This window comes from Haemorhous mexicanus, chromosome 7 (assembly GCF_027477595.1).
Source record: "Haemorhous mexicanus isolate bHaeMex1 chromosome 7, bHaeMex1.pri, whole genome shotgun sequence".
Lineage (NCBI taxonomy): Eukaryota > Metazoa > Chordata > Aves > Passeriformes > Fringillidae > Haemorhous > Haemorhous mexicanus.
The window spans coordinates 22,153,251-22,167,660 of NC_082347.1; the positions used below are offsets into that span (position 1 = coordinate 22,153,251).

General features: G+C 41.5%; 1 protein-coding gene across 6 annotated transcripts in view; it reads left to right on the top strand.

The window, feature by feature from the left end:
* Nucleotides 1-14,410, top strand: part of NDST2 (N-deacetylase and N-sulfotransferase 2) — a 125,707-nt gene that overhangs the window by 49,158 nt on the left and 62,139 nt on the right. Inside the window, exon 1 of one of the 6 annotated variants that reach the window (XM_059851365.1) lies at nt 8,675-8,733. The exons of the other annotated variants lie outside the window; for them this stretch is intronic. The gene's annotated coding sequence lies outside the window, so the exon portion shown is untranslated. Of the gene's footprint in view, nt 1-8,674; nt 8,734-14,410 lie in introns of those variants that run through there. 6 annotated transcript variants of the gene reach the window in all.

Genomic DNA, 14,410 nt, shown 5'->3' on the forward strand with positions numbered 1-14,410 from the left:
GGGCCTTCAGACAGTGGTAGTTGTTTTCACCAGGAATAGCAAGGAACTCACATTTGAAAAGCTATTCCAGATCTGAAATCTGGGTGATGGTGGAGACATCCAGCCTGACTGGGTTCCCTGTCCTAACCCTTTGCACACGCTGGGGGAAGTTCCAGTAACTGTTCAGTGGTGTGCCTGGTCCTCCAAGAGGTGCTTGATCTGATAGAGTATTTCTGTGCTCTCATACTGTTTCCACAGCAACGGCACACTTTCCCTTTTTTCTCCTCTCAAGGTGACTGTTGCCTTAAGAATTAGATACGTGGAAAAGCTTGGCCCTCTTGTTCTCTACTGAGATTTTGGTTTGCACAGGTGAAGAGTGGAAGGAGTAGGATGGAGGAGAGTGTGACTCTTGGCAGAGACAGGGTAATTATGAAGTGACAGTGGAAGTAATGAGTCTTACTTTACTGTGGCTTGAGTGCTGATAATACAATTGTTTCAAAAGTCACGGCTCTTTCTGGGCTCTGCAGATGAAAAGTCTGGGTCATTAGTGACTGTCATCGTAGCCCTTTGCATGTGCTCTTGTAATCATTTAGAACCCACATCCACTTCATGCATGTGTTCATGTGCTCTGTGAAACCATGTGTTCCTTCTCCTGTCCCCCGCCCATAGATTCTTCATGTGTGCATGTCACATTAAAAATGCTGCTCTTTGTCACAGAGTTTGTCCTAGCACTGTGGGGAAGAGATTCACTTGCTCCACTGAAGTAGGATGTAGATGTTTTGCCATGTCGTGGGTATGGTACTTGCTGTGGGTATTGAGACACTTCCTTTCAAACAAGTACACACGGCCGTCTCAACATCTGTTGCAGTGTGGAGGACTAAGAAGCTTTCAATTTTTGAAATGAAAGAGTTCCACAGATCTGCCCCTTTTCTTACCATTTAAAGGTGGGTGAGAACACAAGCATGTGGCTTGGATACCAATCTCTTGCCTAGTTTGGCTTTTTTCTGCAGTTTAGAAAGCAGTCTCCTCTTACATGGGTGCCAAACACAACCCTAAAAAAATTGGGTTTTTTTCAACTGTTTTATTTTGCCTCTTTGCCAGTAACTTTGTCCTAAAAAATAAGCTGTCATCTTTTGCTGCAGAACATACAATTTGTGGTACTGAGCTGTTCCCTGTGAATTTTTTTTCTTTTTTTTTTTTCTTCCTTTACTTCTCTTCCCTTTCTTAGGAACTGCATGTTCTTGCTGTAAGTGCTGTTCTGCTTTTTAACACACTAACTAACCCACTATATCGTGGAATAATTTGAAATTCATACAAGTCAGTTATATTAATAATATTGAATTTGGGCATCTCCATTCCTTTAAGAGTGAATATCTTAAGCAATATCTATCACTATGTTATGTTAGTGCCTAACAGTTTTGAGTCAGGATGCCAGAAGTTTGTTATTTTTCTCTGACAAACAGAAAGTGAATATGTTGACTGGGAAAACAAACAGCTAGTATATGAAACCACATGATCTTGGGTTATCTTGGAAAGGCACATTGTTTATAGCTATCTTTACAGTTCTAAGGCCAGAAATGCACTTGTCCATATGATGCTTATCCATCTAAAATGTTAAAAGTTGTTCAGGATTAAGTGTCCAAATCAGAAATGTCATATACATCTAAAAACCAGAAATTAATAAAAATACCTTTTATTACTTTTTCATTGTAAGCACATCTGGATGTACTTCTCCTCTTAAAAATCTTACATTTACTTGGAAGATGAAGAGCATTCCAGTACTGAACCGTTTTAAAATTGAAAATAAGTTTATGATTGCAGGGCTTGCATTGCTTCACTTCAATTCTTTTTGGTTGTATCTAGCTCTTTTTGACTGCACACTGAAGAAACTGTACATTTTTGTTTACTCAAGAATTTGCTTATTAAAAGACCAGAGTAAAAAATTCCATGTCTGTTTAACATTCAGTAATTTGCTATTAAGCTACTTGACACAAGTTAAAATTTATGTTAATACTGTCTTGATTAAACAGCACTCATTATCACACACTCTGATTTGGCTAAATTGGTTTCCTAGCAGATGTCTCAATAAAGGAGCTCACTCTAACATGAGCTCACTCTTGACATGAGATGCTGGAGCATGTCCAAATTAAGTTAGTGTATTGCTGTAACGTTTGGGACTTGTGTAGCATCTTTCATTTCAAAGCGTTTCACACAGTCATGTATAATACTGGGAAAATGTGTTAGATAATACAATGGCCAAAGCAAATTTATAGATTTTAAAGAGCTAGAGGATATTTTACAATTCCAGCAGATGTCTGATATTACAGTTTTTAGTGTTGAGCACAGTGTAATTGTCTAGTGGTTTCTAACACAAAGCTCAGTTTCCATAGCTTGCAGAAGAAGGTTTGAGTTAACCCTCTGGAGATCTCTGTTTAAAAGGACTTCAAATCACAGCTTCAAACTACTTTTTAAGTAATGCTTTCATCCAGTCTTAGAATCATCAGTGGTCTTCAATCCTCTTTTCTTTCATTTTCTTTTAAAATTAGAACCACAGGCTTGCGATTTTTCATCTTTACCTTCAGTTATTCTTTGGTGACTACTTACAGCATCACTTAAATCTCCTGTTGTGTAGGCTTAACCAAACACTGAAGTCCAGTGGACATTTTTTTCCATGTGCAGTGTTACTTCATAGCTCTGAGTTAAGACACTCCTCCTTTAGTCCTCACAGTTTGTTTTTGTGTATTTTGTTACTTCAGTTTATGTGTGCAGGAGAAGCTAATACAAATCATAATTGTGCATATGCAAATCTAAGGATTTTTCTGAGTTCAAATTGTTTGCCTATAATGTGCTTTTCCAACTCCCATTTTCCAGCCTTTTCAGTATTTGGAAACTGGATTATAGTTGCAGTGTAGTGTAAAGCAGATATCTGACACATGAGACCTAACAAGTACCTGCCTAATTTTTTCTCCTTAAGAATTAGACCTACTACGTTTTTCATTTCCTTAATGCTTATTGATTGTATTTTACAGATAGCATAACTGAGTGCAGACACTGAAAGCAATTTGCCTGAGTTTCCCAGTATTTCCTGTAATTCGAGTTCTGTTTTCCTGATTTGATTTGGAATTATTCAATTATGAACTATATGCAATTTCATAGATGTGTGATGTATCAAGTTTGTGGCTCATCAGATAACTTTCAGACTTGCCTGCATGCACCTGTCTGGGTTTTCTTGTAACCACAACTCATTTTATTGTCAATTTTTCCCAAGTTTAATGTTTCACGGGCCATTTTGTAAGGTTGATGTCCATGTTATGTTACAAGGTGAACACTTCACTTGGATTTCAGCCATCCTCGAAAGCAAAGAGTACATTTTCCAAATATGAAAATGATTTCTTGATTTTGTTAGGTTTCTCTATAACTCAAAGGCAGATGAAGGGGTTATGCTTAAATGAAGGATTAATAGTCTAGTGCTGAAGGCAAAAGTTAAATCTGAGGAGCAATTAAAAGAGGATGAGAAGGTGGAGGAGCTAGGTGGCATAGCCAGGAGGCTGCAGAGCCCAGCCCTCCAGGCCCCCCTTTGATCCTGAAGCCTCTGTAAGCTGCTGGCTGCACTGCTGGGAAGGTGCTAAATGTTGGAGCTCCAAGTTCGAGTTGGATTTAACACTGGGACTGTAGCATTTAAAGGAAATGAAGGATATGGCAAGTGAGAACTGAACTGTGAGATCTAGTGAAGCTTTCTGAGGCATTAGGGGTCCTCCCAGTGGAGTTCTCTTATATTATTCATGGCCTTTAAGCTTTTAGCCAAGCTCAGCACTCTGCTCTCGAGTGCAGTAGTAGAAGGTAAAAGGAAGTTAACCCTGTAGTGATGCATTGTAAGTTTCTTGCCAAGGCAATAATTTTTACTGTGTGTTGAGGGGATAGAAGCATGTCTGAGAGAGGAAAAACTGGTTTCAGCTCTGAACTGATCTCAGAAAGTGCTCAAGCAGGAGTACTCTGCAAGAAACCAGTAGGAAAGCCACTTAACCTATATGCAAGGCCTGGGGTCCCTTCCTGCCTTAGCCTTTCTCATCAAAGTACCTCTTCTAAGTTTTAAAAGAAGGTATAACTTCAAGCTGCAAGATAAACTAGTACTCAAATATTTCCAGTGATATTATGGAAAGATTTGCTGTAGCAGGCTTCTGTGTGTGAAGGCTGACAAAGGTAGCCAAGACTTCTCAGTGATTCTATGGTCAGGTACCAGAAACCTGTATCTGAATTCCTGCTTGAGTCTGTAGATTTTACTGTGCTTGTGATCGTTCATTTGAATACATTTACCTTTTCTTAGGTAACCTCCTTATGTTTAGGATTTTTTTTTCTTCTTCATCTCCTTCCTGCCATTTTTTATCCCATCATTGTGTACATTAGGACTGCATGCTCAAGGGGGCTTTTAGAAAGGGTTCAGAAACAGGAGATTTTTATTGCAGTGGATCTATATTGGTAATTGATCTGGGGTATTAGTGGTGGAGTGGTCTCTCATATCCAGCTTTTACTCCCTGTCTATTTCCTAGGTCTTCTGAGGTTTCACTACAAGCATCCAGAATGTAGAACAGATTGTTGCAGACTATTGGATAATGACCTCACTCAGAGACTAAGAGTTACACTGGGGGTAGAGTGAAGAAGGTGACAGTATACAGAAGTCCTTTGCTGGTGTGTAAACTTCAAGATGTGTAATTTCAGCCTCCTGTGTGCACCTTTTGTTGATAGAACTAAAATATATTCCTTCGGAGGCAGGGAAGATAACACATGGAAAAATGCAATAGTTGTGCCAAGCACTGGTTAATTTATAAGCACAGAATACCTATTTCCCCATGTGCTCACACAATCTTTAAATCTAGATTCCTCCTTTTTCTTTCATCCTTAAAGAAAACTGTGTTCAAGGGTAATATTTTTGAGAAGACATTATTACTTAGAAGCACAAGGTCTAAGGCTTTTAGTTAAAAGTCAGTTCTGAAAATTTTACATTGCAATGTATGTCTTCTAGGCTGGAGAGAATAGTTCTGGTTTTGTTGAAGCCAAGAATTTAACACATTTTGATTTGACATAAGTCTTAAAAATAATTTGATTAAAAGACTGTGTATTAGAGTCCAGCAGTCTGGAATAAAAGGTCTCTGTGAACAGTGTATCTCTCTATGCTCTGGTTCTCAAGAGAAGCTAAAAATGTTTGAGCCACAGCAGGAAGGACCAAGGGGAAAATGATACAGGGTACATTGTGATTAGTCCTAGTTTGAGTATCATAACTGCATCCAGGACCCTTAAAAGACAGAAAGGAGAAGAGTTTAAAAAACAAAACAACATTCTTGTGAAGATTGCTGCTCTGAGATTGTGCTCTTGATTTTGCAGCCTCATAGCTGCATCTGAAATGAGCTGTTGTGATTTTACCCTTTGGACAATTTTCAGGCTACTAAACATTTCTTTTGCCAGCAGATATCAACAAAATGTTCCGGAGATCCAAATGGTACTAATGGCAGCCTTCAAGTGATGATTGAGGAGCTGGGTTGAAAGTTCTGCTCAAAGGATGTTAAGCATTTGGTAGTTAAGCAGTTAAACTCTTTTTGACATTGCTTCAACTATGGCATTTCCTTATAATCACTGCTGATGGCAGATAATTTTCTTGATGTGGTGTTTTTGCTCCAGGGTCCTTCAAGACATAGAATCAGTAACAAATGCAGTGGAAAAGATGCTGGAAGTTCCAGAAAGTCTGTGTTGAAGGGCTTTAGCAGACCAGGCTTTCCTACTCTTGGCTGTCATCTTACGAGACACAAGCTTTTACAAGAGCTCTGTTCTTGGTTAATTTTATGAATGATTGCAAAAATTCCAGTGCTGTTTTGTCCTTCTGTCAGTAATACTTTCAGATTCCTTGTCTGTTTCTTATTTAAAGAAATCTCTGTAGTGTTAGAGCCTCTATAATGGCACAGGCAGGTGGACTCCCTGGTGCCCTTGCTGCTCAGTCAGTCGTAGCAGCGGGTCTCTGTACACCTGCCAGGTGTACAGCAGGAGAGCCACGTTGGAATTTCAGTGCAGCCTTTGGTTCCTCCCCATCCACTATTGGAAGGGCACCTGCAGAGCCACTGGGGCAAGGGTGCAAGCTGCTCACTTGAAACAAAGAAGCTCTGTGCTAGTCTCCACTGCAGTTAGCAAAAAGGGAATCTATTGGGTTTTCATAGCATGGTTCTGCTAGTGGGAGGGCTACAGGGCTGGCTTCTGTGAGACGGTATTACAAGCTTTCCCTGTGCCTGACAGATCCAATGCCAGCTGGTACTAAGATGGACCTGCTACTGGCCAAGGCTGAGCCCATCAGAGATGGTGGTAATTCCTTTATCCCAGAGGTATTAAGGAGAGAGAAAAGTTGTGCAGCAGCATTTGCAGCCAGTGAGAGAGAGCATTTGCAGCCAGTGAGAGAGAACAGCTCTGTAGACATCAGGGTCCTTGCACAAGGAGGGGCAGGAGGTGCTCCAGCTGCTGGGGTGGAGATTCCACTGCAGCCCCAACTGAAGACCATGGTGAGGCAGCCGTCCCCCCACAGCCCATGGAGGTCCGTGGTGGAGCAGACATCCACCTGCAGCCCATGGAGAGCCCCACAGTGGGGCTGTGGGGTGGATGTGTCCAAAGGAGGCTGTGGCCCCAAGGGAAGCCTGTGCTGGAGCAGGCTCCTGGCAGGGCCTGTGGACCCATGGGGAGGAGCCCATGCTGGAGCAGTTCTTGCCCTGCAGCCGGTGGGAAGGATTCACCTTGGAGAAGTTTGTGGAGGACTGTCTGAAGTGAGGGAACCCTGTGCTGAAGCAGGGGAAGAGTGTGAGGAGTCCTCCCCATGAGGAGGAAGGAGCTGCAGAGGTGGTGTGTGATGCACTGGCTGCAGCCACCATTCCCCTTCACTGTGCACTGCTGGGGGGATGTAGGGAAAATCAGGAATAAAGTGAAACCTGGAAAGAAGGAAGGTGTTTTTAAGATAAGGTTTTATTTTTCATTATCCAGCTCTCATTTGATCGGTAATAAATGAAACTAATTTTTTCCCCAAGTCGAGTCTGTTTTGCCTATGACAGTAACTGGTGAGTGATTTCCCTGTCCTTATCTCAGCCCATGGGCCTTTCATTATATTTGCTCTCCCAGTTCAGCTGAGGAGGGGAGTGATAGACCAGTTTTGGTGAGCATGTGGTATCCTGCCAGGGTCAGCCCATGGCAGGGAAATAAAAAGCAGTAGTCCAAGGGTGATAGAGCAGGGAAACACCACTGTTCTCAGTCAGAAATGTAACAGGAAACTCTTGCTCTGGAGAACAGGTAAACTTAGCCTGGGAAATAAGGGGGAGTAACTACAGAAACTGGATTTCACAGGCAGCATGCTGGCTCCATTTGAGTGTGCAGTATGTCTGCTATGCTTAAGAATGTTAGTATTTAAATAGTTTTAAGCAGGCTTTGAAGTTGGAGCCATGTAAGTTAAGGTAGAGGTCAGTGTGTTGTAACTGTTAGCTGAACATTGCTAACAACTTTGTGTATTTCTACATTTTTAAGCTACTTGTCCAAAAAAACTAGGTGTGTGATTTTTAATCGTAAGTTCAATGTTTGCAGTTTTATGTGGCAAACCCCAGCAAATCACAGAAGGCTGTTTTTTTTTCTGCATCCACAGTACCTTTCTTCATGGCTTAACTGAATGTATGGAATTATACCCTTGGGCCTGGATTTTTCCTCCAACATGCAGAGAAGTGTGTTTTTATGGTTTTAAATTTTAAACCGTGCTTGTCAAGTGTTTTAAAGCAAGGAGATCCCAGGAAGGCGAGGAACGGATATGTCCCATTCGAAATGGCAGAGAGGCTGTGTAATAATGGCTGTGCCTGGGAAACTGGTACAGAGCGGCGCTTCACGCGTCAGCCCCTGCGGGCACTGGCGCCACTGAAACAGAGGAAATTTCAAAGAACAGTATCGATGGAGACAAGCCCAGCACTGCTCATGTGGAAGGAATTAGTCCACAAGATTTTATCTTCTCTTCAGTTTTGTTATTTTCTGCTCATGTTGTACCTCCTCACTCTTCCCTAACTTCCAGAAGTGCCTTCTCTTGCAGGTGAGGCTCCCCTTCCCTGAGCTGAGTTTGAGGAGGATGTGAGAGACAGTAGCAGAGCCTTGAAGAAGGGTGTGCAGCTGTATTGCCTGTATTGTCAAGGGCATTTAGAACACTTGGGATGGTGATTGCTGGAGGCAAAATGCTGCTTCAGACCTTTTAAGATACAGTTGAGTGGAGACTGCACTGGTTTAAAGAGGCCAGTATGGGTTGAACAAGCAATTACAGAAGAGCACTCCAGTGTAGGTGAAGCAAGAAAGAAGTATTTCCCAAGTCCCTACACCTCCCATCCTCCCCCACCCTCTTTGGTGGAAGTATGTTTACATAATTTGTAAGAAAACTGCTCTCAAATATCTGTAATTTTATATAAATTCCCAGGATAAAAAAAAACTCTGAGAGATCTGTAGCTTTCTGTATATTCCCATGGGGACATGTGTTATATAAACCACCCTTGATCTTTGGCACATCATCTGTCTGTTCCTTCAGATGTTCTCAGTCCTTTCTTGCATTCAAAGGTTGCAGAAAGCAACTAAGCATCAGCCCTGAAGGCACCAATGGCCTGAAAACCTTCATTCTGGGCCTCTGCTTGTGCTCTTGTTTTCCCAGGAGTCCAGGGAGTTCCTCCAGCTCAAGCTTCAGCCTTCAGTACCAGTCTGAGTGGCAAGGTAGGTGTTCCTGTCTCCTGTCTCCAGCCTTGTTTCCTGGATGGACCCCATGGTCTTGTGCAGTCCTTGGCTCCATCTCCTATCGCTATGAACTGAACGCTTGGGTGACCCTTAGACACGTTCTGTCACTCTCCTTGCTTGGGATTGTCATGGACCTTGCCACCAACACACAGCTCTGCCCACCATGTTCGGATGTGTGTGTGGGAGTGTGGCCCTTAAGTGCCCTGGGGTTTCCACTCTTTCTCTTGGGGCAGCCAGTCCTTGAGGTACCCTGAGACCATAAGACTTGGTGCCAGCTTAGTCATTTTAGGTGAGAAAAGTAACCACAAGTGATGGAACAAACTACCTGCAAGATCAGCCACCCACACTACTGGTAAACAGTATGTGGCACGCAACAAAAAATTCTGTTTTCTCTCTCCTCATATTTGCTGCAGGACCAACAGTGGTGTGTCCTTCATATTTAAGGGTCTCGATCCTTAAATCGTATTTAAAAAATCTCCAGAAATGTTTAAAATGCACACAAAACCTCCCTGATTTTGAAAAGATTGGCCCAGTATTGTTGATTACTCTTATCTTACCTTCTGTTACAGCTTTGTCTGTATGTCCTGTTGTCTGTTTTCCTAAGCTTAAACCGGAAGATCTTTCTTCTGCCTTTCTGTGGCACATTTCATAAGACTTTTTATCAGTCTAGCTATAGTGATATCATTTATGGGTTTTTTTCTGGATATGAAACTGCTGCTGGTATGTCTTTTACATTTTCCTTAGTGGATCAGAGCTTCTGTCCATCAAGATTCCAAGTCTCTCCTTTGTCAACGATAGCTGTTTAAGAAAAAACTTCTATAGAAAATTATTATATTACATTTATCCTAGGTGTTTACTGTTATGTTTTTCCTTGAAATGGATGTGTTTCTTTTTTTTCTGATTGGTGTTTATTGTTCTAATTCAAATATTCTACTCATGAATATTAATATTTTAGAATTTTCTTAACATCAGTGTAATGCTACATTAAGCACTACAGGACAATTGTGTATGATGTGTAACTATATAATCTCAAATTACCCACATTTTTTGCTCTGAGTAGCATTATGTATTCCCTTGTTCTTTTATTAGGAAACCAAATTAATAGTTCTTAATCTGACCAGCCTCTCCTCTTGACTGTTGAGGATTTTTTCATGTGCTTCTTAAACACATGTTGGATTTTATAAAACAAAAAAAAACCAAAACCCCAACAACAAAAAAGTCACCCAACAGACTTTAGATGGTTGTCTTTGTTTTCGTCAATTAGTAATTTCAATCCATTACTTCAATGTTCTTCTGTTGTTTTAGGATCAACTGGTGAGAACTGAACAGTGTTTCACAGTGGAATGCACATGTTAGTTCTTGTACTACTCATCTCTTAGTTCCTTATGCATCTTAATATAACTTAATGTGTATTTTTATTGTCATTTTTTATCGAGCCCACAGTGGACCTTCATTAAGGTGTCTGGTTTTTCCTCTTTTTTTGAGCTAGTGATTTATTTATGACCCTGTTCAACAAGAAGTATGAGTGGTTATAATTTTCACTATTTAGTACTTTGCTTAAATATAATGTGTCCTCATGTTTCCTCTACATAATTAAATTCTTCTGAGAGAAATACATGTACATATGAAATTACTGTTTGTATTGCCAAAGTGCATAGAGTCTTCCAGAGGTCAGGTGCTAGCTGTTTTGGTGCTGCATGAATACAGCACAAAAGCCCAAATCCTTCATTTGTAAGCTACAGAATTCAGATCTATTAATCAAAAACTCATTGCGCTACCATTTCTGTATGTTTAGAGTGCAGCATTTGTGACTTCAAATCTTTGAGAACTTTTTCCACTGTTATGTTTGATTAGTTCAAATAGTTGTATTTTCTGTCATCAGTATTATGATTTTATCGAACAGCTTGTTTTACATTAGCATTATGTGCCATTCTTTCTGAATTTCTGTTCTGTATTTTGTACCACGATTTGTATGATATGAAAGTTGTTTCCATGTGAATTAGATTCTGTTTTTCTCCTAATAGAAAACGTTTTTATTAGACTCTCTGTAATCCGCTGCATATGACAAATCTTTTCCTACCTCTTTAGTGTGATGTATTCTGGTTTGTAGCCCACTGTGATTGCAGCCTGTTGACTTCTGTCATTCTATTGCATTTCAGTTCTGCTTGTTAGATCGTTCTCTTCTTGCGTGGCAGAGTAATTTTCTCTCTTTTATATCATTCTTCATCCTACATCAGCCTCTTGAGCCCCAGATGTTACTGGTCTAAAAATGGGACAGAAATTAACCCTGAACTCAAAAGACCCCAAACACTCACTTTTACCATTTTTGCAGTCTACCATGTATGAATGCATCTTCTGTCTCTCACAAGGAGAACATTTTTAAAGGGGCCAGGGCTGTTTCACAGACTTTGATTGCCATGTCCCTCAGCTGTGAGGGATGCCTGGAGTAATGATGGGTTGTGCAGATAAACCAGTTAGCAGGATTCTCCAGCTGTGTTTCCCCCACCTTTTCCTTTGCCCCCCTACCTTGTGGGCACTATTCAGTGCTGTTCTGTCCATAGGCAGCCTGTACTAGTAGCTGTCTGCTACATACTCAGGGCTTATCATCCACTTGTCAGCAATTGCATGTTATTTCATCCCACAGCTTCAAAATCTGTCCTCGTGTTCAGAGCCCCAGACAGACCTTGCTTTCTCACGTTGCCTTGGTTATAGAGCTGTCCTGTGCCACAGAGGGCACTGATCAGTGGGGGAAAGAAGGATCTGCTGGCAGAAGATGCTTGGAAGCAAAATACTGGGCAGAGTCCTTCCCTAGAGAGTGCGAAGTCTGTATTTTCTATTTCTACCAGCATTCTAAGCAGTCAAAATTAATGGGCTGTGTGCTGGGGCACTTTCTGATGTTTCCTGTAGCAGGAAGATGTAGGATGGCCCCAGTGCTTGCAGCAGCAAGGTGAGTGATAAATATGTGTGAGACCTGATTCTGCAGGCATTGGGTGCTGTAGACCTCGTTTGTCAGCACAGCAGCAAGCAGGGTCTCCCCTGCCCTCTTCAGTTCGTCTGCCTCAGGGAGCTGTTCCCCGCATCCCTGAGCTTTGCTGGGGTCAGGGGAAGTCTAGGTGATGAGACTTTTACTTTTTTATTTGTGCGGGGGATGGGGAAAGGGCTGGCTGTTTTGTAAGAGCTGCACTGTGATGGATTGACTTTCCTCTTGAAGGATGGCGCTTGGCACATCCAGAAGTGATTGCGGAGGGCCCCAGGCAGAGCAATGGAAGGCTCTGTGGGCAGGGAGCGGCGGGGGCTGTGCCCTCCTGGCTCGGCCTCCTCCAAGGCAGGGGTGTCAGGCTCTGCGTGCAGGCCCCTGTGCCCTCGCTTCCTGAGGGAAACAACCCTTTCCCTCCCTCCTCCCGACAGCTCCACTAGGTCCCTAGTGAGCCTCAGCGGGTAAAGATGAAATTCTGTTCATGAATAGTTTTACAGTCCCCTTTCTCCCGCCTACCCTGCTCTCTGTCCTGGGAATGTGCTGCCCACACAGTGACCAGAGAGGAATCTGGAGACATTTGCAAGATAATGCCATATCAAATGTTCCATTCTCACACGTTGTTCTAGAATTTTTCAAAACTGTTTACTACGCATTCCCTTTCGGTTTCCGTGAATAAGCATGCTTCTCCCAGACTAAGAATGGGAAAATGCATTTCCAAATGTGTGAAGCCATGTAACTGTAATGAATTGCTTTAATTATGTATGGTGTGGTTAGTTTCGGTTAGTTTCTGGAAGCCTATTGTGCATTTCTGCCTGCAACAAGTAGCTTTTCCTGTTTGCTTGCTGCTGTTTATCAGACTGGCTATCCTCCCAAAGTAATCCTCATCCAAATTCTTCACTTAAGAAATGCTCACTGAGAGCCTTTTTGATCTTCAAATGCTCAGTGTCACCTTGGTTGTTGCTCTGACAGAGAGCAGAAGGTAGAGTCTCGATTTCTTCATTAGAAATTTGGTGTCTTATGGTGTTTTTAAGATACATGCTTTTCATCTGGTTTATGAAGTTTTTAGAAAGATATAAAGTTACAGCTCAAGGGAGAGTGAATACAGTTTCAGACATCTAGTAAGCACACAGGTAGAGGTCATTTATATCATCTTCCTCAGCTCCTGACGTGATGGCTCCTGGGAACTTGAGCAGTGCTCTTGCATGCTTTTCTGTAGTTACTGGTTTTCCTGGTAAGTGCCAAATTCTTTACCTTTTCCCCTTTCCTGTAGTTTTTGGGAAGACTGGGGAAATGTGCTATTGAAGTGTTTTGGCTTCCTTATTTTTTGAATGACGGTAGATACTGAAACATAATTATCTTATTTTTCTCCTGGCTAACTCCCTGTTTTTTTTCTTGTCCACTTTGCCTGCATTAGACATATTTGGGTTTTTTTTCACTTGAAAATGAACAAGCTTTTTAACTCTTTCACCTTTTGTAAGGTAGATAGTTTTGGAGTTACTAAGCTGAAGTTATTCCCTAGGACAATCAGTGACTTGAGGTGTTAGGAGGTATGAGAAAAGGTCTTACTTTGAAGACTTTCAACTTGAAGTTGAAAAGGAGGCAGCAAAGATTAAAGGGAATCTTTTCTACTTTCTGTTAGGGGTTTTTCCCTGTCTGGCATGTGGAAAAGTTATTCAGTACTGTTGGGATTAAATGCAGAGAAGAAGTCTCAATAAAAAACTTCACTTCCTTTGTAAAGAAATGATGTTTCAGAAGGTTTGGAGTCAATTTTGAGAGCTAAAACAACCCTTCATATTATGGTGACCTGTCTGTTCCTATCATATCTCTCATCTTCTCTTAGGGACTCCTGCAGAGCTAGCCACAGTGATCTGAAGTGTCTAGAAGTATCTTTCTTGCAGCCCTGCACACAGCTGGGAAACTGATAGCATTTTTTTGTTCCTCTGCATGAAGCTATCTGTGTGTGTAAAAGGGAGATATTTGCTCTTCCTTCCTGAGGCTTTCTCTGTTCAAGTTGCTCTGCTCTCAGGATACAATGACCATATTAATGAATTCATCAATCACAACAATCTGATTAAATTGATGGGGGAGAGGGAGCCAGCAGATGAAACAAACAGATTATTTTAAGATATATGAGATACCCAATTAGTAACTGACTCAGCATTTAAGTGAAAGTGTTGCTCAAGAGATTTCCTGGTAACCAATGTAATAAATTACCCTTTATGGCTTTTGTCTTTGAGAAAGGTTCATGCACTGTTATTAGGAACCTGTAAGTAAAGCAGTAACAAAGTGTTGCACATAAGAAATATCAGCTATATATTACTTACACAAATCCATACTTTTTTTTAATGTACATTTTACTTAGAAATAGACTAGGCTATGGGCAGTATCACGGACAGATTAATATGAATTTTAAGCCTTGTACAGGTACTTCAGCCATGACCTGCTGAATGTGTATTCAGGCATATAGGAAACTGAGACTTGAGTACGAAGGGAGTTGCTTTGTGTCACTGAGGTTTCAGGGGCAATCCCCTGGAGTACAGAGTTAATGGGAGGGAAGCTCTCTGTCAGGGAGCATATGTTTTTGTGGCGATTACACTGTGTATAGATTAGGACTTCTGGGAGGGAGGGAATGGGAAGATGTGCTTGGAACATAGGACCATCTGCCAGTACCTTGGCATA